The sequence below is a fragment of the Scleropages formosus genome, chromosome 13 (genome assembly GCF_900964775.1).
Source record: "Scleropages formosus chromosome 13, fSclFor1.1, whole genome shotgun sequence".
NCBI lineage: Eukaryota > Metazoa > Chordata > Actinopteri > Osteoglossiformes > Osteoglossidae > Scleropages > Scleropages formosus.
Window position 1 is genome coordinate 7,441,615 of NC_041818.1, and position 24,864 is coordinate 7,466,478.

Sequence of the window (24,864 nt, forward strand, 5' to 3'; positions counted from 1 at the left end):
GCGAGCCATGCCACCCCGCTCCTTCAGCTCCTGCTCCTCCAGAAATAGGACGCCATCAAGATCCCCATGCGGAAGAACCCTGTGAAAGAAGCGCTCCCTTCACATGGTGCCGATTCATCTGGCAGCAGGTGGCGTAGCGGTTACAGTTGCCACTTTCCAACCTAAGGACGGAGTCACACCTCCTGCTTTAGTGCCCTCGAGCAGGGTACTTACCCTGAACTGATGCAGTAAAATTACCGAGCTGTATAAATGGATAAGTATAACTGTAAGTATCTTAACGCTATAATTCACTTGTTTGAACAAAAAAACACACATTACTTACATTACACATACATTTTTTAAATTCAAATTGATAAAAATAGACCAAAACAAGGACAACTTGAGGTGTACGTTCAGACATTTGTGTTCTTCCAGAAAAGCTGACTGCTTTCTACCCCAAGCAGCACCCTTGCAGAGGAGGACAAAAAAAAAAAAAAGACACGAAACAAAACAAAGAAAAACGAGACTCAGATACAAAACCCTCGAGGGGCTTCACCAACCAGTCAAACCCAAGCAACCGCTCTTCTTCTCAATTACAGACACATTTATATGGGTAAATGGGACTCTTTGCACTGTCCATCAATTTTCCAATTTAGACCTTCGCGCTACAGACACACACACGGAATGCAACACAAGGTGAGTTCCCATTGCCATGGCGATAAAAAACAGGCCCGTAAACAGCAAAGGCACAAGCGCTGTTGTGTGCGGCCGGTTCCGGCTTGGTGCTATTGTTCTAAGGTCACCCTAATTCGGGAAAGACGTGGGACTGTATGACGTGGGCGTATTGTTGTTGGCGAGAAAGAAACGTCGACAAAAGGCAGCCGGAGGACGGCGAGCGAGGTCGGCCTTGGACGCGTCTTCCGCCGCACATCCTTCAAACGTCTCCGCAAGAACAAGAGCTTAAGGGCGTTAATGAGGAATTGCTGGACTAGAACGGAGGCTTCTTTCTCTTGGAACAGCAACGGTTCCCCAATTAAACTACTTATTTGCCTATTACAGCAGTTCTCAGTCCTGGGGACCCTTTGCGCACGAAGGGTTACGTTTCTAGCTGAGCTGTTACAATTAAAAGTCTTGGCTAAGATATTCGTTAAGTAAATCACACAATCGAACGAGCAATAACCAATTTCCTCACACCTTCGCTGCTGTTAGATTGAAATTTTTAGCTAACCCGTCATAACAGCAAATAAATTCGAAAGATTTTACGTGCCTTTTACCCATTTAGAGGTTTCGACCCCTTTACGCAGCTGGGAACTTCACTGGAGCCATGTGGGACGCCTTTCTCAAGAGCACTGCACCAGCAGGGGCATCTGAAATATCCCGAATTACTGATTACTGTGCTACCTGCACATTACTGAGCACTGGCAGCTGTAAACTGGATTTTTCTACAATTTTCCGTAATTTCTCGAAAAACACAGTAAACCAGCAATCAATTTTAACTCAAACTATTTCAATGGGCGAGAACAAGTTGAACTCGTTGAGAAGCAAGAGAGACTATACTATACAGTATAAATATTTATTTAGCAGACTCTTCTGTCCAAAGCAGCTTCCAATGAACTCTATGTAGTGTTATCAGCCCACACACCTTATTCACCGCGGTGACTTACACTGCTAGATACACTACTTACAATGGGTCACTCATCCATACATCAGTGGAACACACTCTCTCGAAGTGTGGGAGGCAACCCACGCAGACACGGGGAGAACATGCAAATTCCACACAGACTGAGCAGGGATCGAACCCATGTCCTCTCGCACCACCCAGGAGCTGTGAGGCAGCAGCGCTACTTGCTGACTAATACTAGACTCAAATTACGCTACTCTAGGTATTAAAAATAAAAAAAAAAAAAACAATTTTGTGACTAATAAAAATTAAAGCAACTCAACTTGTGCCTTTAGCTTAACTATTTGAAGTGTGATTCATCGAGAGAATAGTGAACGCTCATTAATTACAACATCAATTAGAACAGACATCGTTACACAAGGGGACTACGGAGAGGCCTGGAGAGTGAACCACTCACCTGCTGCAGCCCACGTACGGGCACTGATAACTGTAAGCCCCCCGGCATCATCCCTGTGCCCGACCCTCAATTATTTACCCATTTGGCGAGATTGTACGTTGGTGTTCCAGGCAATGAAACTATTGGTCTTAGTGGAGCTCCTTCTTTGTGTACTTTTGGTACCTGAATACCAAGTACGACGAACACCGGGACATTTCGATTTACCCATTTATACGGCAGGGTAACGTTACTGGAGCAAGGGAGGGTGCGTACCTTGCTCAAAGGTACTACAGCAGTAGCAGCAGGTGGGATTTGAACTCGCGGCTATCGGAGCCCAAGGCTGCAGCGCTAACCGCTACGCTACGAGCTTCCCCCATAAAACATGAGCGAAGTTAGGTAAATGGAACCTAGCTTCTTTCTTACATGAAAAAGGTAACAGGACCAAGCCGCCCAGGCTTCATCACGTGAAGGTGCGAGCACTTCCAAAGGAGAAGTTAACGGCAGCCTCGAAGGGGGTCTCCGCAGCCCCATCACCTACTGCGAAACTCCGTTTCGAGGAAGAGATCAAGTGCAATTGCTCCGGCATCAAGGGCTCCCGCGGAGTCCGCGTTTGATGTCCGGCTATCGCCGTGACGGCTGTCCGAGGGGCATTTCCACACAGCGGGGCGAGGCACGGCGTGACCGAGAGGCTCCCAGCGCCGATGAAGGCGGCGGGAGTGCGGCCCCGGTAACGGACAACGCCCAATTAGCAGTGAAGCGGGGCGCCCAGCCATCGCTCGTTAAGAAAACGGACTTCTCTGCAGCTCTGCATAATGCAAACAGGGAAATGCAAAACGTGCAAAAAAAAAAGCAATTAAATTTGTCTAATTGCGTGCACCTCCCTTGTTTTCGGAAGGGAGACCAACAGTCCGTTGTTAAGGATATTAAAAAAAAAATCTGAAATGTTTGGCTTCTAGCTACTAACTGCTTTTTCCCTCCAAATCCCCGCTCATCAGCTGGTGAAATCAGACATGCAATTTCTATTCATGGGATGTAAAGAGGAGCACAGCTGGGCCCTTCGCGGCGCACGGCTCGGCTTTCTCGCCGATCGGATGACGGGGACGTTCGAGAACGTGGCCGAGCGACAGCCTCTCCGCGCTCGGTTAAACGAGAGCGGCGTCTCGCACGTAGCGCACTTCGAAGCGCACGCTTTTTGCGACGCTATACGAGGTTAACGGTAAAAAAACAAACGAAAAAATAGCGCGGCAATGGCGCACACCGCGAACGAGGAACAATTAAAAGGCGGCAAACAAAGGGCCGCATCGCCGGGACGCGACGGCGCTCACGGAAGATCGACCTTCAGAAGTCCCCCTCCCGTCGCTTTCATTTCAAGGATGACTTTGCGCGGCGGCACCGACGACGAGTCCCGTGTTGTCATTTCAATTACGTGCGTTTCCCAGCGGCCCGAGTCCAGCAGCGTGCGCACAGAGCCCAACAAAGTCGATACCTGCAAACACCTTTTTATTTCCCTAATGCTCTTAGCGAGCGCAGTGTCTTATCTCGGCGCCACACAACAGGCGGCTGCCATCTTCCCCGCTCACCCAGTCGCACTTTATTATTGATGTGCATTAGCTCTGGTGAGAACAAAACTGGAATAAAACCCAGCGCGCAATCTCATAAGAAATTTAGCGGGGCTTATAGGAGCGCAGGTGCAGGAAAGGTGGGGAGAGCCGAGAGTGTCACTTCCCCGCAGCCTGGCCGGGTGCCTCTGACACGGCCACGGCAAGGCGCTGCGCCGCGGCCCGCTCGCCCCTGGACCGGGAGGCTCGAGCGGGTCCTCGAACCGGGGCGCACGGACACGGTCACGCCGACACCGCGGTGGTGCGGCACGCTTACAAGGATTTGGCGGAAGGATGTCGGCACTCGTTAGCAATCACAGCTAGTCCCCTACCACTTTCCAGTGACACACACACACTCCAACTCAAAAAAAACTTTAGTATACAGCTTACTTCGTCCTCGTCTGCGCACACTGAAAGCCGCCCTCATGAAGATGTGCTTTTCCCGAAGAGCGGAAAGGAAGTCAATACTAGAACGCGCGATAATTTCGGCGAAGACTAGGCCGCGTTTTTTCGGATCCTCCGAGGCACGGCTGTATCGAGCGCTATCGGGATGACTACCGTATCCCTTCGCCCTTCACTTTGGTTATGTCCTTCTCTGGGTTTGCGTTTTCCTTCTCTATCCAGTACATCTGTATAATTTCTACTGGCAACAGAGGTAGGACACAATATTATAGGCAATACGATTGAGGTGTGTGTGTGCAAACACACTAAAGTTCTCTTTGCATTGCAAAATGAATCATAAAAGCAATTTTAATACAAATAAAAGTTGCCCAATTGAAAATTCTTAAGGTACTCTATTTCTCACCGAGTGCTCGTCAAATTTAAAACGAGCTCCACTTACACTTTCCGTATGCCGTTTATTTACGGTATATTTTTTTTGCGTATTTACTATTTCAACGGCCGCGCATTAATCCACTGTTTACATGCTACGCCCGTCATCGATGAATTGCCGCGGCAGCAGGAAATGCGTTTGCGCCCCCTCTCCGTAAACACCCTCTTGTGCTGACACAACTTAATTTTTAATCTTGTGTTTCAATTTGGACTCACCTAAAGTGTGAACCCGGAGCGCGCGCCGCTCCGCTAATGAGGTATTCCGGACGCACCTTTGGACGCCGCTTCCTATCAATATGCTAATTTCGTGCAGCCCCTCGGGAGAAAAGAAAGCGTTCCGCGAGTCACGACGAGAGTTGCCTGACGAGATTCCTGCAGCGGGGGATCCGCGACGCGGCGGTCTGCACCCCCAACCCCCAACCGCCCCTTCCCTCCTTCCCCGTTCGGGCACCGGCGCCCTCAACGGGAGCTCGACCGGAAAGACCGGGCAGCACTCGTGCGCCCAGGGGACGTCCCTGAGCCGTGCGGAATTCCAGCGGGTCGGATTTCCCAAGAGAACTTGCAGTCCAAACGCAGCGTCAACCCGAGCACGCCGCCTCCGCTTTCAAACGGCAGGAGCCTCATTAGCATATGAAACGCGAGGCAGAGAACCTGTGATGTTCCTCTGGCCAGGGCTGAATCGACCGCCTGGCAGCTTGCGACTCCCGTCCAAGGTCCAGCGTCTGGGCGGGCCCTCCTGCCAGCCCGTTTCTTCTCGCCTCTTTTATTTACCCGCAACACGAGCCCACGCGGCCGGCCCGCCTCGGCACCTGGCACGGCAAGCCGCGCTTCGCTCGCTTCCAAAATGCACGCTAATTCTTTCCTTGCTCCCATGTTGCCGGAAATGAGCGATAAGCGGGACTCAAAGGGGGGGGTATACGGGTACGGGGGCCCGGTCTGAGGCTTACTGCGACGGGGGGGACGCCGGCCTCCGGCTGAGGCCCGCGGTGATGTCAGACGCGCCGAGCGGGGCTCTACAGAGGCGCGAACGCGAAGCTCCGCAGGGAAGCCTCTCAGATGTGCGTCGACAGCACAGGCACAAAGTCTGTTTGAAGGGGAAACGGGAAAGAGGAGGAAAAAGACGAGTCTGATTTAATAATTGAAGACTGCGAGGACCGATTCCCAGGGCGGCGCTGCACTTCACTGTCAGCGCCAACACCTTCAGGGATGTGCTTACGGGTGACGGCGGTGTCGGGAGGCCCCGACCCCCGAAGTCAGAGGTCGACATGGAGGCGATCCGCCAGCTCGTCCGATGGTCACGGGGACGGCGGAAGCCCTTACGAAAGCAGCAGCTGCCCGGCGGGTGTGCTTTGGCCTCGCCGCAAGACACGTTGGGCCCCCCCGGGGGGAAAGAGGGATGGTGAACGGGGTGGAGTTCGCCTACTCCTGACCCCTAGGGCGAGGCTCCTGTCCTGAGTTATAAATAGCCCCCTCCGTCCACGGCAAACAAAGCAAAAAATGCACGGCATTTCCTCCCGGGAGCGGAGGCCATTGTTTTCCTCGCGCCTAGAGGGGCCTTTCCTGGAAGGCCTCGCTCCCTCGAAAAGCCAAGCGTACGCGGCTCGGCGTCCAGAAATGCGTCCCGAGGACGGCGGCCGCCGCCGCGAAGGCCGGCAGGCTCATTACAGCAGCGCTCGACGTGCCCGCTGGCGCGGCGTGGACCGGGAACGGGGAACTTTCCCGCACACCTGCACTTGCCACGGCGGAGACGAAAGGAAAACAAGCGGGAAAAGGTACTGGCAGCGCGGCCGAGAGCGGCGCGCCACAATAAGAGCCGACACCTCTCCAGGTCCCCCAAGCCAAAGGATATCGCTGCGGATTAGCATCTCCGAACACACGAGCACGAGACATCACTTACAAGATGAAGGATATTTTTCTGGCATCGTGGCACACTCCCATTTCGGTGAACGAAACGTCTCCGTAGGCCCCAATTAACGTGACACACCGGCACATGGCTCTCCGCCCGTTTCTGCAAGGCAAAAATCCACACGCACGTCGTAAGGCCTGTCCTGCGAACAACGGCGACGCAGAAGGCCGCTGTATTTTGAGGAGCCAAAGGAGGCGAGAGACGAGCGAACACCGCAGCCGTAAAGCACCGAACGATTCGCAACTAGCAAAGTGGGGGGGGATCAGCGGCGACGCCAATGACGGCAGATGCGTTTTTTTTTCCCCATCAGACAGCGGGAGTACGGGGTCAGCGTGTACGACCGGGCACAGGGCGCTCGCTAAAGAAATTAAATTAATTATCTGCGTCTCCTCAACTGTCCGACTTGGGAAGTCTGCGGGTGACACCTTGTTTTCTGTCGTACTCCACAGGTAAATTACAGTAACCGGCAAAGTGCTGCCTCGCGCACCGTGTCGCGGGAGGAGGGAAACGGAGCCGGAGAGATCAACTAGGCAGGGAAATTACCTGCCGCTTATTTACGGAGCGCTCCGGACAGGCTGGAAAGGAAGCGGCGCTTCGAAGCGGACCCTGCGCGGACGGCTCATCGGCGCTCCCCCCGACACGAGCGTCAGACGTGCCTTTGACAATCCCTCCATCCACGGGGGTCGAGGGGTCCGGGTAGGAAGAGCGAACACGGGGCGCCGAAGGACTGGCTGAGACGCGGCTGCAGAGGAAGGACGTCAAGCCACATGACACCTCAGCACACAGGTAGCGCGGTGACTAACCTGTGTAAACAGGACACACACGCGAGGGAGCGGGCGAGAAAGAGAGAGAGAGAACTTCACGTTCACAGCTGGCAGCAACTATAAGCAACAATATTACGTAACATAATATGAAACAAGGCTTTATGTATAAAGACTCCTATTTCCTTTTGTTTTCCCCCGTGTTTCGATAATTTCCGTAGTAACCGTGCCAGTGAAGCGCAGCAAATTTTATTAACTCGCGGTTCAGCTGAAAGAAACAACTTTGACCGCGGCGAGTAGCGCTTTAAACAGCACCGGTAAGACTTCCATCATATTTATAGTTGTTATGATAATGCGTTCCCCTCGAGCTCCGGCAATGTAAATATTACGAGCCAAGACAACTGAAGGGAAATGAAAGCGCACTTAACTGAGAGGACGGGACACCGGGACTCTCGAGGGGGTATTTTCTGCGCATTCAACAGCTTGGTGCACGCTGAAGGGAAGATCGATCTAGAAAGAGCGAAGGTCGACGACGGCGAAACCGAGCCGTTTGGCAGAAGCGCGGACCGGGCTCGTCGAGGAGGCCCGTCCGCGGAGCGCTCGGGAACACGTCGGGGCGCGGATCGGCTCGGACCCGCCGGCGTTCACACGCTCCCGGGCCCGGGACACAATGGCGCCATTGTTCGGCGAAACACAAATAAGTCAATTAAGGAAGAAAGAGCCGATTCATTAAGCAAACCGTTCGGCATCAGCGCCGCGGAGGGCCGGAGCAAGACAAACAGGAAGAGGCCGACAAGACGGAACACGTGAAATGCGTTAACCGCATTCCAAAACAAACAGAAGTGGGAATGAGGCGAGGGACATGTTCGGGGGGGGGGGGGGGACAGTTCGGGGGGGGGGACAAGGACAGTTCGGGGGAGGACCCACACCAAGCTGACCTGCGCTAACGTACATCGGGATTCGCACAGACCCGCTGCACATTCTGAAATTAGAGGGGGCGAGACGGAGCGCGACACAGTAACCCATGCAGCACCGGTTCGACACGGCGAGGCCACGCTTGCAAACAGAGACATTGCTCGCATGTGCTTTATGGCCCTCGACGCCCCATTTGGAGGAAACGACGGCAGCCCACGGGAGAGCGCCGCCCTCTATCTGCTTCGCTCATCAAACAGACCCGCGCTTCCTCGGCAGACGGGGGAAAAAACACGAACGCCTCAGATACCGCGGTGCCGGGCTGCGATGGTGCATCTGCGCTACGTTTGCCACCGACACGACAGCTGACGGCGAAGCCTCCGCGACGTCGCTCTGCTTGAAATATGAACACAAAGGGCGATTAAGAGCGACAAAGATGTAGGTGCAAGTTCAGCCGCGCGATATGTCGATTTTACGGGATTTTTCCGTGCGGGACCCTGTTCTGCTGGCGCTCTCCATACGTGCATCCTCACTGCATGTCCCATCAGCACTAATGTACAGCCACAGATTGAAATTTATTTTACAGCCTTTCTGACTGCTGTACACAGTGGGATGCAAATGTTTACGCTATAGAGAAGGGACACCGGGTTTCTTTTACATAATTTTCCATTTCTGCATTTTTCGCAGTTTAATATTTTCCGATATTAAATTCATGCATTTCAGTTTACGTATTAACCTTCCAAAGTGGAATAACACTCATGCGAAGGGATTGTGCTTATAGGTGTTTTCTCTTTAAATTTAGGGTCAGGCTTACAAATTTAAGCGAGCTGTTCTCGGACTTTCCTGCGCAAACCCTCTTCGTACCACAGCCAGCATTTCGCACAGGCAGCCACCTCCCACCCTGTTTCTGGAGTCAAAATATATTTGCATAAGCATGTGTTGACAGTTGTAGGGCGCGAGGCTCTACGAGGCACCGCGAGACACTACCGCTGGTGTTGTGGGTTCGTCTGCTCACAGGAGCCTGCGCAGGCCTGACGGCGCTACCCCGCCCCGCAGCTGGTGTGGAAAACATGCCTCAGCAGCTTTTGGGTGGACCACGTGCCCGTGGGACGGTGCCGACGAGTCCCTCGCCGCGCGGGATTGCGGGAAGCGGAGACGGGCGGGCCGGAAGCACAGCTGCGTTCGCTCCCACCCTCGGGGTCGCAGCGAGAAAAGCATCGGAGCCGTCCGTCAATCTGACGGCCTGACGGGAAGTAGGCCGGCTGCCGTGGAGCGAACCTGCGCCGCGCCTGACCGCATAAACGGAACCGGAGCGGAGATCGCAGTCACCCGGAGACGCCCCGTCAATACAGCGCCAGGCACGGCTCAGTAAGAATCACACCATGGCACGAGTTCGCGTTACACGTAATCTGTCTGTTCAATTATTCATGCCGGTGTATGAAATCGGAACATGAACCGCCGAAGTCGAGCGGCGTAAGGAAAGCGCGCGTATCGTACAGAGGGGACGGAACGGCCTCGCGGCAGCTGGGACGGAACCCCTGCGCGTACGTGACCCGATGCCTTCCCTTCACCGCGCCATTAGAGCGCGCTTGTCAGCCTGCTGGTTACGATTAGCCTTCATATTTACATACTTTGATATGGAGAATAAATGTCGTGCTGAAGGGCAGAGCAGAGCAGCACTTCCCGGGGGATGCGGCAGGTCGGTGGACCGCTTGCTGCCGTATTTCTCAAGAACCGATCCCGAGGCTTCGCTTAGGGTTCGGAAACCCTGCTTAGCGTGTCAGAGCGCGTTTGAGAAAGAGGCTGAATCACGGAGCGCACACCTTTGGGACATGTGCACCAGCGCTGGTGGAATTGGGCGAAGGTCATACCAGTGGGGGGGGTTGTCACCTTTACTGCGGTCCTCATCGCTCATCTGTGGAGAGGTGGCAGGTGAGCTTGCGAATCAGAGCCCCGCGGTCACCTCTTCCCAGTGCCAGGAGGGGGCGCAGCAGCTGAGGGGATCTCCCTGAAACTCTTCCATCGGAAGGACAGGATGAGCTGCAGCGTGACAGACGCCCCCGGCGGGCCCTCTCTCCCGCTCCGGTTCCATTGCTCATCGCGCACTTCCGCCACGGAGGGCTCCTCTAACTGCGTCACGCCGTCGTCACGCTGACGTCGGCCTTTCGAGTCCTGCGCGCGTGGCACGGCGAGGCGAAGGGCACGGGCCGAGGCGACGGCGAGCCCGCGACATCTCGGTGGGCGCGTTTCCGCGATTCCTGCCTTGGGTGCGACCGAAATTAATTAACATCTCAGGGAGGGAAAGCGATTCATAATGCATGACACTAATTTATTACTGTGCAGAATGCGGAGCGCGCGCACGCAAGGCTGGCCCACGGGGACCGACAACATCAATAGTGCGCAGGAAGACTCACCCGAGACTATTGTGCTGTTTAGATCCAAACAAGAGAAAGCCTTTGCTGCCTAAAAAGCCTCGCAGCTCTTCCTTTCAAAGAGGAACGCCAGGAAACCCTACAAACCGCTTAAAGAAGACGGTGTCACCCACCAAATCGCTGCCTTAAATAGGAACAAAAAAAGAAAACAATAATAATAATAATAAGGTTTTCTTGCCGGTAACCGATTACCATATCCCACATACCCAAGTTTCCACGAGTTTGGTAATAACCATTTGTACAGCGTATGTGAGTCAGAGGGCAGTGCAGTGTGTACAGCCATCGCCTCTCGCCGGAAGGACCCGGGTTCGAATCCCGCTGTCGTACCCTTGATCAGGGTACGTACTCTGAATTGCAAGACAGACAGGATCAGTGAATCCCCGCCCCCCCAGCACAAATGTGATATTAAGGATGCATCTATAAGATAGATAATATTTAGAGAAGAGTGCCAGCTAAATGAATCGCATGTATAGAGCACAGCACAGATTACTTTACTCCCATTTTACATCAGAGAACTACTGCACAACCCTGGAGCCAAACAACACCGTGGTGTCAGCAACAGTCACAGATCCAATTTTTTTTTAAAAAAAACAACTAAGGCAAACCCAAGCTTAAACTTTAAAACAACAAAAAAAAAAAAAGAAAGTTCAACTTTTTGGTATTTCTCAGTGCTCCCCGACTACACGCACGCACACACACAGACGCACGCAGTCAGCAGCGCTGTGTGCGAAGCGCTTCCTTTGTGAACATGGCCCGAATTCTGAGCGCTACTCTCGTGGAGGAACAGCTCAGAGTGAAGTCACGCCAAGCTGGAGAGCGGACGGCGCGCTTTCCCGTCATCTCCGAGCGCCGCCATAACGGGATGCTGTTAAGGCGAATACCTAAACGTGCGTCGAGGCTCGAGAGGACGGGCCCCCCCGCGGCCCGGGTCCGAGCCGTCGGTCCCTGGGGACGGCGTGACGCGATCGGGAGAAGCGCTGAGCCACGACAGCAGCAGTCCGAGGAGAGGCACGGGGACCGGGGGTGGGGCGAGCACTTTGATCCAGACCCTTCCCTTTAGGGTCGGAGAGGGAGGACGAGCGCCGCGCCCTCACCGATGACCTGACCCCCCCCCCCCGCGGATGAAGAGGCCTGACCCTTGCAGACGGGCAGCCGAGGCATCGCGGGACAAGCCCGGGGCTGCAGTGCGCCGACACGGCTCGCCTCCAACGCCGCTCGGCCTTTACGCGCTCTTCCCTTCGTTCGGGGGCTGCGGAGGACCACGACGCAGTAAACGCGGTAAAAGAGAAGCCTGCCCATTCATCGTGCAGCTCATCCCAACAGCCATTAAAGCGAACGGGCAGAGGGCAACATCAGAGGCGTTGGCACAAACAGGTTGACAAGTTCCAACGGAGTTCTATCAAAACTACTGTACTGCACATTAACACACATAATATGTACACATAAAATGTGAATGTTGCACATTTTATATTGTAACATGATATATCCCATATATTTTACACTTCTATTACTTACAAGACCTGGTATTAAGTTGTTAATTTAAGTATAATTAATAATAACCAGGATCTGAGTCCTCTTCAGAGCTAAGTTCTACTTTTGTCATAATAATAATAATAATAAAAAAAACAATAATATGCAATTTACAAATGAACCATTTTACTAAATTGTATGTTGTATTACATATGGTTTTTTAAAACTTTTGTCTGTAAACTCTTTGGCATGATTTGTGCAATAATCATTTATTATATCACCATCACTTTATTATTATTATTATTATTATTATTAAGAATACATCTGCAACCTTTAAAGAGCTATAAAAAATAGTTTGCAAACAGTTGAGAAAATGAGGTTTTACTCCTCCCGCGCGACTGTTACCGAAGTGCACATTACAAAGGGGGGGGTGCAGAGGGAAAGAGCGCAGTACTGTACCCTGTTTTTACACTGTCCCGCACTATGCACTGTAGGCACTGTAAGGGCACAGCTCTTAGAAAAGGACTCGGAGCCGCTGCCTTTGCACCCAAAGGGCACAGGTTCGAATCCCAGCTGCAGCGGGCTACCCTTGAGCAAGATACTGGCACTTAGCCTAAAGCACTCCGGTAAAATAATGACCCAGCGGTGTAAAGGGGTAAATAAGTGTCAGCCGCTTGGGAGAAAAGCGTCAGAAAGGAGGAGGAGATGATGACGCGGCTCGAACACATGGTAGAAACGAGGTTAAAGAGCAAGTGGAGGGGGGTGAAAAAGTACTGTTATGTCCGGGAACCCCTTCCCCCCTCCCCCTTCCGCCCACTCCCGGTTTTCCCCTCGTTCACACTCCGCACAACAGTGTAAAGTACCGTACACTACCAGTGTTACCGGGCGAAGTGCGAAACCCCTTTACTCTGTTTACCCTGTGAGGACCTCAGCGGGGGGCACAGACTGTGTCGCACCGACTATTACTATTATTATTGTTACAACGCACTTGTTTCTGAGAGACGCTCCTGCGACACACTTGACTTGACAACAGAACTGAAGAGTGTCGGGTACAGCCCAAGTTTACGTTACGCGTTTTTCCTCTCTCTCTCTCACGCGTTTTTGCACACCTTTTCGCCGCGACGCACACAGGAGTGGGGCGCGCGCGCGCGCGTGTGTGTGCGTTTGTGTCGCGGCGAAGCCGCAAAAAAGGTGTGAGGAAACGCGTTTCCTAACGAGCCGTCGGGCTTCTCTCCCGACACGACAGTGTGTCACACGCTCCAGTCGCCCTTCACAGCACACTGCGGCTCACACACACACACACACACACACAGGCAGTAAAACAATAAACAGGTGCGCGAAGGGGAACGCGAGGACGCGGAAGCAGCAGTGGCGCTCGCGTGACACACGACGGCCGTGCGCGTATGCCCATCTCGCGACCGCACGTCAACGCGCTGTCATTAACGACGAGCCCTAAGCCTAAAGCGCGCGCAGACACCGCGCGTTTACCACGGTACGGTGCCGCCAGCAGCCGGCAGCCCCTCTCGGCGGAGCCAAGGCAGGCGGCCACGGTCCAGTGCGGATCCAGGAAAAGTTGTCCGCTTTGCGAACTGAGTGACCGCCGGCGCCCAAACATGGTGTAAACGCCGACACACACACACACACGAAGACACACAACCGCGACCGAACGAATTCCCCCCCGTTCATCATCATCAACCGCGAGCGTGTGCGCGGTCACCGTGCAGACATAGAGAGGCTTCTCGGACACCCCTCCCCTCCCCATCCCGAGGCGCGCGGACACAGAGCCGCGGAGCCGGAGCGCGAGCCGGCGGGGCGCGAGCGCACGCACGCAGACTGAGCGCGAGCGGAGAGCGGGTGGCGCCTTCTCTGTTACGTACCAGCTGTACGTGCCCGAGCGCGCTGTCTGCTGTCATGGTGAAGTCCGGCGCGGCGCGGAGGAAGGAGCGGAAAGGTGGCCGAGGGGGAGAAGGAGCGCGGCGCCCGAACGGCTGCGGACTGAAGGCGGGGAGTCCGGACAGCGGAGCGGAGAGCGGAGTCCGCGGATCGGGGCTGCGCGCATGGACGGCTCCCTCGCAGTCAGTGTGCGCGTCGTGGGGGGAAAATGAGGCAGCGCACAATCGCAGGAAGCGGCTCCTCCCACCCGTGGAAAAGCGAGGCGGCCGGGTCTGCGAGCGCCGACGATGCTTTTTCCGCTCCGGACTGAGAGTGACGAAGCTCAACAGAAGAGAAGCTCCAGTTCAGGCAGAGTAGTGAGAATCAACAGAAGGAGCTCCGGTCCAGATTTGAGAGCGGTGAATCCCACCAGAAGCTCCAATCCAGGCTGAGGGTGGTGAATCCCACCAAGCTCCAATCCAGGCTGAGGGTGGTGAAGCCCACCAGAAGCTCCAATCCAAATTGATTGTGGTGAAGCCCACCGCAACCTCCAATCCATACAGAGTGATAAAGCCCCCTCAGAACCTCCAATCCAGATTGAGGATGGTGAATCCCACCACAAGCTCCAATCCGGACTGGGAGTGGTGAATCCCACCCGCAGCTCCAATCCAGACCGAGAATGGTGAATCCCACCGCAACCTCCAATCCATACAGAGTGATAAAGCCCCTCAGAATCTCCAATCCAGATTGAGAGCGAAGCCCCCCAGAACCTCCAATCCATAGAGAGAGATGAAGCCCTTCAGAACCTCCAGTCCACCTAAATCCCTACTCCTAACAGTTTGACATAGCCCACCAGAACCTCCAGTCACCTTTGAGGTTGATGAAGCCTCCAGCGATCCCTAGTGCAAACTGATCTTTAGAAGCCCACTAGAACCTCCAATCCAGACTGAGGTGACAAAGCCCACCGGAACGTTAACTTGACAGTGAGGCTGAGGATGCCCCCCAAACCCTCAGTGCTAACCAGAAACATGCTGGGAAATGCAGATGAAGCAAACAGTCACACGGTTTTAATTTCCACTGCATTTCAGGGGACAAATTCACGTGGATACGAAGAGATCCGCAAACAAAAGTCTCCTTGACCTGAAAGAGTTTCTGCAGTGGATGAAGGGTAGGATGCTGCCATTCACCACTGAATCATAACCCCAGGGCAGGAGATCGCAGGACTTCCACCGCGCTCATCCTCCACACGTCAATCATAAATCACCGCAGTCCCGTCACGTGTTTCTTTTACTGGTGTTCGCATCTGTAGGAGACGGTCAACAGAGCGTTGGCGGCCAACTCGTATTAATTCACATTATTGTTATATGTCTTCCGTCGCCTGTCATCTCATGTAATCAACTTTACAATGACAGTAGGGTATTTTTACGATATCGATTCAGGGTACCTTGATCAAGAGTACCGAGTGGAGATTTCAGCCACGAAACCTTCAAATTACAAGCTGACACCACTATGCCACCTGCTGTCTCAAGACATATTTCAAAACCCTGAACCCAGGTGGGACTGAAGCACACAATGCCAAGCTTAGGAGGCCAACGCCTCACCCATCAGGCCACCGGGGCGCTCTTTTACATTCCTGCCGCTTGACGAAAGGTCTTGGTACCAGACAATGTGCTCATTCCCAACGTTCAACTCAGAACGCCTACCGAGAATACACACCATCACACACTACAAGTACACATCTGTTTCATCCTGGAAATAATAGGAGGCTCTTTGACAGTCAGTATAAATATTTCCTGACTCCTGACAGCGCTGACAAAAAAAAAAAAAAAAGTCAGACTACAGATTGATTTACTCCACCTTACATTTCACACACCATTATATTTACACAGTTAGTGTATTCTGAAGACAAGCGAGGCTATCGCAGATCAAATGTGTGTGTGTGAGAGAAACACAAAAGGCTAAAACACAGCACTCCACTAATGGAAATATGACAATGCCTGTATTTAATTGTTCCCTTTTTTTTTTTTTTTTTAGCAAGGAAAACCCTGTTAGTAAAATTAATTGTTCTCCTACACAGTGACGGGGAAGGACCGTGAGAAATGGCCTTTCCTAGTAAGCCGAACACACCGCTGGCCACGCCCCCAGACAGCTGGGACAGTCGCGGCTCTTATTACCAGCCAGTGATTGATTCTGTACCCACAGCCATCAGATAGGCTTCCATCCTCGTCCAAAAAAAAAAAAAAAAAGTCCAACGACTGCAATTATTAACGTTCAGGGTTACGTGTGCCGACTGTCTGTAGAATCGGTGGTCCTTGAGTGAAACCACATGCAAATTAACTCATTTTTAGCTGACAAGTTTATGCAAGGTGATTTACTATGCTAGATACCCTTACTGCAGCTCTTTTCCTAGATATACAGAAGAGCAATGCAACACAGTTGTTACATACACACACACACACACACACACACACACTTTAAGGGCAATTTACAATCGCCAATCCGCTTGAAGCATGTCTTTGGACTGTGGGAGGAAACCAGAGCACCTGAAGGAAATCCATGAGAACGTAAAGTCCACACAGACTGAGCATGATCTGAACCCACGTCTGAACACGCAGCTCAGACACTGGAAGGCACCAGCACTACCCGCTGTGCCACCCAGTATAAAACAGCGATTTAAACAAGTATGTTAAAACTTCCCGTTTATCTCCCACGTCAAAGCGACAGTGTCGGCACGTGCCGGGAATTCCTCCCGCTTATGCTGCTACGCATCGAAAAATATTACAGCATTTGCCGGCTTGGCTGTTTTAAAGACAACGAGAGATCAGGGGTGCCGCGAGAGCATCTTCTCGGAAAGCTCTGTTTCGGAGACATCCAGGAGAGAACAAACAAGTCCATGTGAACGTTGAACTCGAGCTGCTCAGGGTGCTCGGAGGCACGGCGGCGGAGCGCGCCCCATCGTAGTTGCAAGCGCGGATCAGAAGCTTAAAAAAATATTCGCCATTAAAGCACCTCTTTGGAAACGAAGATAATGGGCTCTATTACAGAGGACCGTGCGGCAGACGGACCGAGAGCCACCATTAGTAGCGCCTATCCATTTTCGGGCCTCTAATGGCAAAATTGCAACGGAGGCCCCTCGATGACTTCCCCAGAACACGGTCTCAATTGTGTGTGGCGCGGCAGTCTAGTCCCAACCGCCATGTCCATTTGAGCCGGAGCGGCCGCCGGCGCGGGCGACTCGTGTGGCTTCAAAAGTGATTCTCGGAATTTATTACCGTCGTTCCACTCATTATGGGTTGTGCTTCCTCGTTTTAATGCTCTTTGTTACTTGTGTCACAACAGGTTCCCGGTAGTGTAAACCGTTTCTTTTTTTTTTTTTTATTATGGGATTCTTTGTTGCGTGACTCTGCTCGCTCCGTCGGAGGCCGGTCCAATGCGTGCCGCAACACTTGCCCAGGTGTGGTGCGGTTTGGATGCGAGCCGCGAACACTCCCCTCTCAGGACCGTCCCCTACGGCTCCATGCAGCTTCGCGTAAACTGTTGAATCACTCGAGATGAACAATAGTCGTATTTCTGTCGCTCGAGAGGAAACTAAACATGCCCAGTATAGACATTTATGGCAAAATTTATTTTACCATCTTATCCTTTACCCTACCAAAATAAATCGATGTAAAAAAATAACATGCTTCGCACGAATTTTCAAAGACAGCTTTTTATAGGTGCTCCAATTTAAGCCGTTTCATGTGTTTAGTGAATACGCTGCTCTGACTGTACAACATAATGTAAATAACAGTAACAGGTTTGGATCTCAATGCACATTCACCTCATTTAACTGACACTTTTCTCCAAAGTGACTTACAGTGTTAAGCTGCTTGCAATTATTTACCGATCTGGGTAGTTTTAGCGGCGCAATTTCGGGTAAGTACCTTTCCTAAGGGTGGCATTCGAACCCGCAACCCTCAGACGTGAAGGCAGCGGCTCCATCCACTACGCTATCAGCTGCCCCAGATAAGAGCAGGACCTTTAAGGCTGCCTTATAAAGAGCCCAGCTGTCATGTACCTTCCTTTCATTTAAGCGTTGCATATTAAATCACAGTCACAGCTCTTTATCGCCAAAAAAAAAAAAAAAATCTTTGCATTAAATCTAATCATAAGACGACCTGCCAAATGCTGCCAGACTGCGGGGCTGCAGTTCTTCTCGAGCGAACGCAAGGTGACAGCTGACAGAACGTCCTCTGATGCTCTGAACGCCTCTGACTGCAGGGGCCGGCTCCGAGAAGAAAGGGGGATCCGGGTAACACAAGAATCATCCAAGCATGAGAAACGTGCGATACGATAGTCGGAGTCCCGCTTCAGCGCTCCGGACCTCCGTGAGCCCGAGCGCAGATGGACGCTGTGCCGTGGCACGCCGGTGCCGGCCGCGAGGGCGAAGGCCTGTCTCTCTCCAGCAGCGTTGGGGCTCCCCGCCTGCGCAGCCCGTTCTTAGCCGTGATTCACCACGGGCAGGTCGCGTCGGGCAGCTCCGGTCCTGTCTAGGCCCGGGCCGGGAAACCCCGGTGCCCGAGGGTACGAGTCACACCGCTTTCGAAACACCTGGACTGCTGGCCGAGTCGCCAATTCTAATTTAAAGGATTGGTGAGCGGAAGTGGACCTTCCCAGGGAGCGGGGTGTGGATGCAGGGTGGATTCGTTGCTCTCCGTGTGTGTGTGTGTGTGTGTGTGTGTGTGTGTGTGAGAGACCCACCTCAGAAGGGTGCCCATGCTGTGAAGGAGACCCGTAGGGCGACACGGACCCGTCTGCTACATTCCAACTACGAAGTCATTGAAGCTACACGCTGTGTTGCCATGACGTTGGGTGTACGCAGCGCGCACCAGCGGCGCAAACAAAGACCTGTAAAACAGGGATTATTTACCAGCCTTGGGGTAAGTGGATGCGGAAAAACCGGAAGCTGTCGACAAACACTGCCGAGAATATTTGAGCCTGTTTTTATTATTTTTTTTTTTTTGGTAGAGCTGGGCATCATTTGTTAATCTCAGAGCGCCGTTCCTTCCGCCTAACCACAAATCAGTGCAGGAGGCGCTCAGAAAGTTCCCGAAGACCGAGGTCTGCATCACGAAGACGGTTACTGATTAACATCGAGACAGACACAAGCACAGCGACAGCGCGGGGATAAATTGTGAGCTGACAAGAAAGGCAGCAGCCACGGGAGGTTTCCGTGCTCTTCAAAGGCACCGGCGCCGCCTGCATTTACAGGCCCTGCAGTTCGGCAGCAGCACTCGAGCCGCCTGGTGATTCACGCTCAGATCTCCTAATAGCCATTAATGCCTCTCTCTAATTGGTCGGCCCAGCCCTCGAGAAAGGTGGCGCACGTTGGGCTCCAGGTGAACAACGGACACGGTTTGCGCTGGAAGCCGCGCGAAGGAGGAGGATCTAATTAAAAGACATGGGAAAATATTTCTAGAACGTGAGTCCCAGTAGCCAATCCATGCTGCAAACACACCTGTTCTGACGCTGCAGAACAATAAACAGACCTTCGCTGCGGCACAGAGGCGCAGCGAAAAGTGTCCGCGTTCGGGCGTGGGTTCGAATCCGGCCCGGACTCTGTGGAATTTGTTTGTTCTCCCTGCGCTCGTGCAGAGTGCTCAGGTTTCCTCCCACAGTCCAAAGATGCGTTTGTGAAGACGACTGAAATGCCTGTAGCTTGCGTATACGTGCGATTGATTCAACGTGTGTTACGTTGCTCTGCTGTAATATGGGGGCGAATGACTGTGTATCAGTTTACCGTAGTACATGCAGCACTGTAACACCACCTAGGACAAGGCGATAGCCGAATACTCGTTAATAATCGCCGTATGCCACTTTGGACATCCGCTAAGTGAATAAATGCGGGCGCTGTCGTCGAACACAGTTGCGACAGCTCTGGTTTTGGCTCGGCTCGCAACGAGATCGTGGGACAACGGTGTTTCGCGAGACCGGCTGACTCATCCAACGCCACCGTGCCAAAGCTACAGTCGCCTGTTAATCCCACAAGGTTAAAGAATTGGCCACGGCTGCAGATTGCAGAAACCCTGCAGCAACCCGCGTTCCAGGGCCCGTCTGCACCGGACCCGATCTCGGGTCGTCGTCGCTCGCGGTAGAACGCAACCGCCGGGGGGGGGGCTGCCGCAAAAGGTGTGCCTTAATGATCTGTCAGTCGCACCTAACCCCACCGGCAGCGTGTCCTTTTCACAGTCGATATGCCGGTGTCGCAGAACTCTAAAGAAAGGCCACTGGTGATGCAGAGCCCCCCCCCAGCTTCTCATTTGGGCAGGAAGCCCCTTCACTGATGGCAAATCAACCCTGCTAACAGCTGTGTCATCCTGAGCAACCAGCACTCGCACGTCTACTGCGATCAGGGGGCAATCCCACGTGACAGGGACTGCCTTTTTTTTTTTTTTTTTTTTTTTTTTAAAAACAGCAAGCATGAAAATCTGTGTGCTTCTCTGTCATTATCAGCATCCTCCCCGAGAACTAGATCAGTCTCCTGCTGGACTAACACAACGCCTCCCTTGGTTGGTTACCTCTCTTTCCTCTAATTTCTGACGTTATCAAAGCATAGCAGTCGGGGGAGTGTGCATCCCGTCAATATTCAGGTAAGCCTCGTGTTCCCCAATATTGTGTAATAGCTTCGTTGAGTACTTCCACTCATACTTTTTGCCCCCCCCCCAATTCTGACAAGCTGGTACATAAGCAGCATCAAGAAGAAACTCGCAACCAAGGACCTGATCAGTTGATGCGAAGGAAGGAACCAAAAGGTACTCCGTCTTCAGAGCCTGCTGGGGTGAACTATAATAGGTAAAAGATATTTTTTCAGAAAAGGAAGCACACCGTATGTGCTGGAGTGGAAAAAAAAAAGGGGGAACTTTTTAAATAAAATAAAAATAAAAAAAAGGCACATGCATAGTGTACTGATACCAGTGGGCTCCATCCTAATACTGCATGAGAGCTCTAATGAATACATTAATGCCTAGTAGAGAACAGCTCTTAAAGATGCCTTTTTCTGACAGCTCCCACGGAAGCAGGGCAGAATTACATCAGCGGGATACAACGTTTTTCCCACAGGACGGCAGCAGTCGTTTTACCACAGTAAAACAACACGGAGGGAAAACTGCTACTTGTTGCATTCCGGAGTCCGTCAGAAGTACCACTGCGGTTCCGAGTGTTCGCTTGCAGATGTGCCTGGCAGAATTAAGGGCCTCGGGGAAATAAGTACAGCTTGTTGAAACGGTACACGGCTTGAAATGCGAGGTCCCCCCAATATCGAAACTGCCCTGAAAGGGCGGATGTGACGAACCGACAGTTTGTTTGCACTGCCCTGTTGCAACCAATAATCATAGCGGAATTAAAGACCGCTCTGATGTTTGTTTTTAGGGAACCGGAGACATAAAACTCCGTCTCTATGCGTCTTTCAGACATCAAATGCCAACACGCTATAGGCCGTCCCTTCGAAGCAGAGATTTTGCTCTGTATTTTGCGCCCGAATCGTTTTAAGGGCAGTTCTGATCAAAGATGCTGAAGGGTAAATTATTTCATGGACCTCAGCTTGTGTGGTGCTCAGTAGAGTCCAAACGGGGGGCTCAGTGGATCACGGATTTGTTTGACTGCAATTGGACGGACCTCGTCTGCCTTTGTAGAAAACAGCGAAAAGTAAACTGTACGGCAGTAAACGGGAGGTTGAGAATAAGTGCACCGAGTCCTCAGCTCGCAAACGCAACCGAGACGCAAATTTCATTTGTAACCCGATTCGTTTTTAAAATCAAAGTAACTTTTACCAATAATATAATAATAATCACAGGTTACATTGTGTAGAGGATTAAGCTATAATAAATTTTTCTAAAAAGTTGCCTTAAGTCATCAATTGGTATTCCTATACAGGGTTGTGGTGTTAATCCTGGTAAAATGAGCTGTAAACACTGTGGATGTTGACGCCAGTCTGTCGCAGGACTTCTATTTCCTTTCACTTGAAACATTAAAATTTGGTCTATTTTGAAATTATTGAAAACAAAAAAATGCATCGCACCAACAATCTCCGATTTGTCGCATAAGGACGTGCAACGTTTGTCAGCATCTGGACGCCTTCGGTTTGCTTTATCGTCTATACGATCAATAAAGCCCAATAACACTCGCTGCATAGGTTCTGTTAAAGTCTTGGACATAGCTATAATAAAAAATAAAAAAATAAAAAAAAAAAATTTTTAAAAATTATCTGAGCTACATTAAATACTACAATCATACACATACCATCTGAAACCGCTTGTCCCATACGGGGTCGCGGGGAGCCTGAGCCTAACCCAGCAACACAGGGTGAAAGCCTGGAGGGGACACACCCAGGACGGGACGCCAGTCCATGGCAAGGCACCCCAACTGGGACTTGAACCCCAGACCCACCAGAGAGCAGGACCCGGTCCAACCCACTGCGCCACCGCACCCCCCTCTAAATACTACTACTGCATTACACAACTGAAAATAAAACTGTCTTCACAAATTTATATTCCACGTCAACTGCTATATCCATAAATATGAGCAGCGTTCCTCATTTTGCAGTTGATCACCAATAAGAGCTGCAAACGCTGTGGAAGTCGGGTGAATTATTCCTGCTCTGGGTATGTTTTGCTGCCAACTGATGACTGGGTGTGGAAACAGAGAAATTTTTCACTCCGTGACAAAAAAGAAATCTTTGGAAACCAGACAAGTGAAGATGATATACCTAAAATTAAGAAACGTATAAAAATGTTCGCATCGCAGTAGCAGTTTGCGTGCTGAGGACCCAGGGTACATCGGTACGACTGACAATAGCTTTTTTTTTTTTATTTTTTCCATTTTTTAAACACATAAACCTCAGAGGCAAAGCCAGAAAATGTTTGGAAGAGAACAACTCAGGAGGGACACTGGCAAAATCCAGCCATAATTGGACGGCTGTGGCCGACTGACTATGCCCACTTTGTGTGCCTGGAGGCGTTCGTCCTCTAGGTGCTCTGCCTCTCTGTGCGGGACCTGCCATGCTTCATCTCCAGCTCCAAAGGGAGCAACAAAGACAAGGTCACAGGTTCAGCCATCCAGCAGGAGCAGCACCTCTTCGCTCCCCTCTTCTGAATCTCTCCTCATCTCTGTGGAAGGGGTACACCACCCAGCCATTTGTTCCTCAGAAAGCTCGGGGGGGAGAACCCGAAGGGAACCTTTGTTTCTGCGACGTCCCGAATCGCCGGCACCGCCTACTCGTCTCGGCCGGGCTTTCCAACTGGCCCTCGGAGGCTCGCAGCGACCGATTCAACCTGGGCACCGCTGAATGAGACACGGATACTTAGCTCTGTTTTGTGGTCAATAGCATTCTTGTCTTCCCAGCGACACACGGGTGATCTTCAACTTACCATCGGGCTCCGTTCTGACGATCTCCTAAGTTACAAATCCCCTTCTACTGTATAATACAAACAAATGTAAGCAATGTACACGAACAGTATGTTGTATAAAAGGGCTTTGTGATATTTCACAGAATATTCATGTTATTAAACCACACACACAGAGTCAGAAACTGCTTATTCCAAGCGGGGCTGCAGGGAACCCGAGCTTAACCCGGAGGGAGAGGGGACACACCCAGGACGGGACACCAGTCCGTCACAAGGCACCCCAAGCGGGACTCGAACCCCAGACCCACCGGACAGCAGGACCCAGTCAAACCCGCTGCGCCACCGCACCTCCCATTATTAAAGTACTAATATAGAATAGCAATGTAAATACAGTACCATATGTGTTTTAATACTGTTTATTTAATTTACTTTCATATTTGTTTTCTTTTGTGTTTCATTCTCCCCGTGTAAAACACTCATGTTTTTGCTTGACAGGCATCGTAAAAAGAAAAAAAAAAAAAAAGTGGAATCTTAAACCAAACGTGCGAATAAAACAGCATTTTCATAACAACTCAGAAAGACACACCGACAGTTAATAAAAAATATGGTGTCTTGCAGCAGTGTGGTCAGCTGAAAATAAAATAATAAACGTCCGGACTTGAAAATAATATCATAAGGCTGATCAGACGTCAAGTCTGGGTTTTCGTAAATCACGCGTCATAAGTGAAGGAATACCCGTACCCGTGTTCGAACGTAAAGCAGAAAGCAAAAGTGCAGAGAGTAACTGGCGAAATGAAACACGAGAATTAAAGTGGCTAAACAAAAATGATCGCTGGTCGCGATGACGGCGAAATAACCGTTTCAACGGTTAGCTATTTCATCACGTTAAAACGGGCTCTCAACGGGAACGGAAACGCGCCGCACGTTTCCTGCCGCAGGACCATGCCGAGCGCGGGCAACATCGCCGAATAAACGACTGGCGTAATCACGCGACTCGGAGCGGGACTCCAGAAAACTTACAAACAAGAAATCGAGCACAAGGCTTCACTTTCTCATATGACGGCATTCAACTGCCATCTCCGTCCAGACGTGCGCGAGCCTCATCTTGCGTTCGGAAGCGCATCCTCCCGCGCCGGAGGCGTACGGCACGGCCCTGGGACAGCGATTCGGCCCCGCGCGGCCGCGGGCCCTGCTCCCTACCGCCCGAGAGTTGGCCGACAGATAGGCCTTGGACACGGCGCTGCTGGGCACTTTGATGAACTACCCGCTTCCATTTAATGAAGATTAGAATGCCAGACTAGATTTTAAATCATCCTTCGTTCCGGGGATTTTGCCCTGTGCCGTTTGGTCGTCGCCTGACTTAAACAAAATGCTTTAATGAGCTACTCTACGTGAATTACTTCGTAGCATCAATCGCCAAGCTTTCCTGATGTAATTACAAAAACATTTGATTTCATTTGCAGGGTAGACGCTTCGCTGGAGTATTTAGACGAAGCTGCCGCTATTAAGAGTCGCGAGCTGCAGGGGCATCTGAGAAACGCACACGGGAACGTCACGAAACCGAAATCGCGTCCTAACGACGGACGCGTTTCCCGGAAGCTCCTCCGAACAGAGAGAGACATTTCAACATGTTTTAAATCCCCAGCAGATGTTATTTTGTCAGCAA

General features: G+C 51.7%; 1 protein-coding gene across 6 annotated transcripts in view; it reads right to left on the reverse strand.

The window, feature by feature from the left end:
• The window catches only part of mid2 (midline 2), a 133,728-nt gene that overhangs the window by 55,276 nt on the left and 53,588 nt on the right, over nt 1-24,864 (reverse strand). For 3 of the 6 annotated variants that reach the window (XM_029257399.1, XM_029257401.1, XM_029257398.1), the window contains exon 1: nt 13,824-14,165. The exons of the other annotated variants lie outside the window; for them this stretch is intronic. The gene's annotated coding sequence lies outside the window, so the exon portion shown is untranslated. Of the gene's footprint in view, nt 1-13,823; nt 14,166-24,864 lie in introns of those variants that run through there. 6 annotated transcript variants of the gene reach the window in all.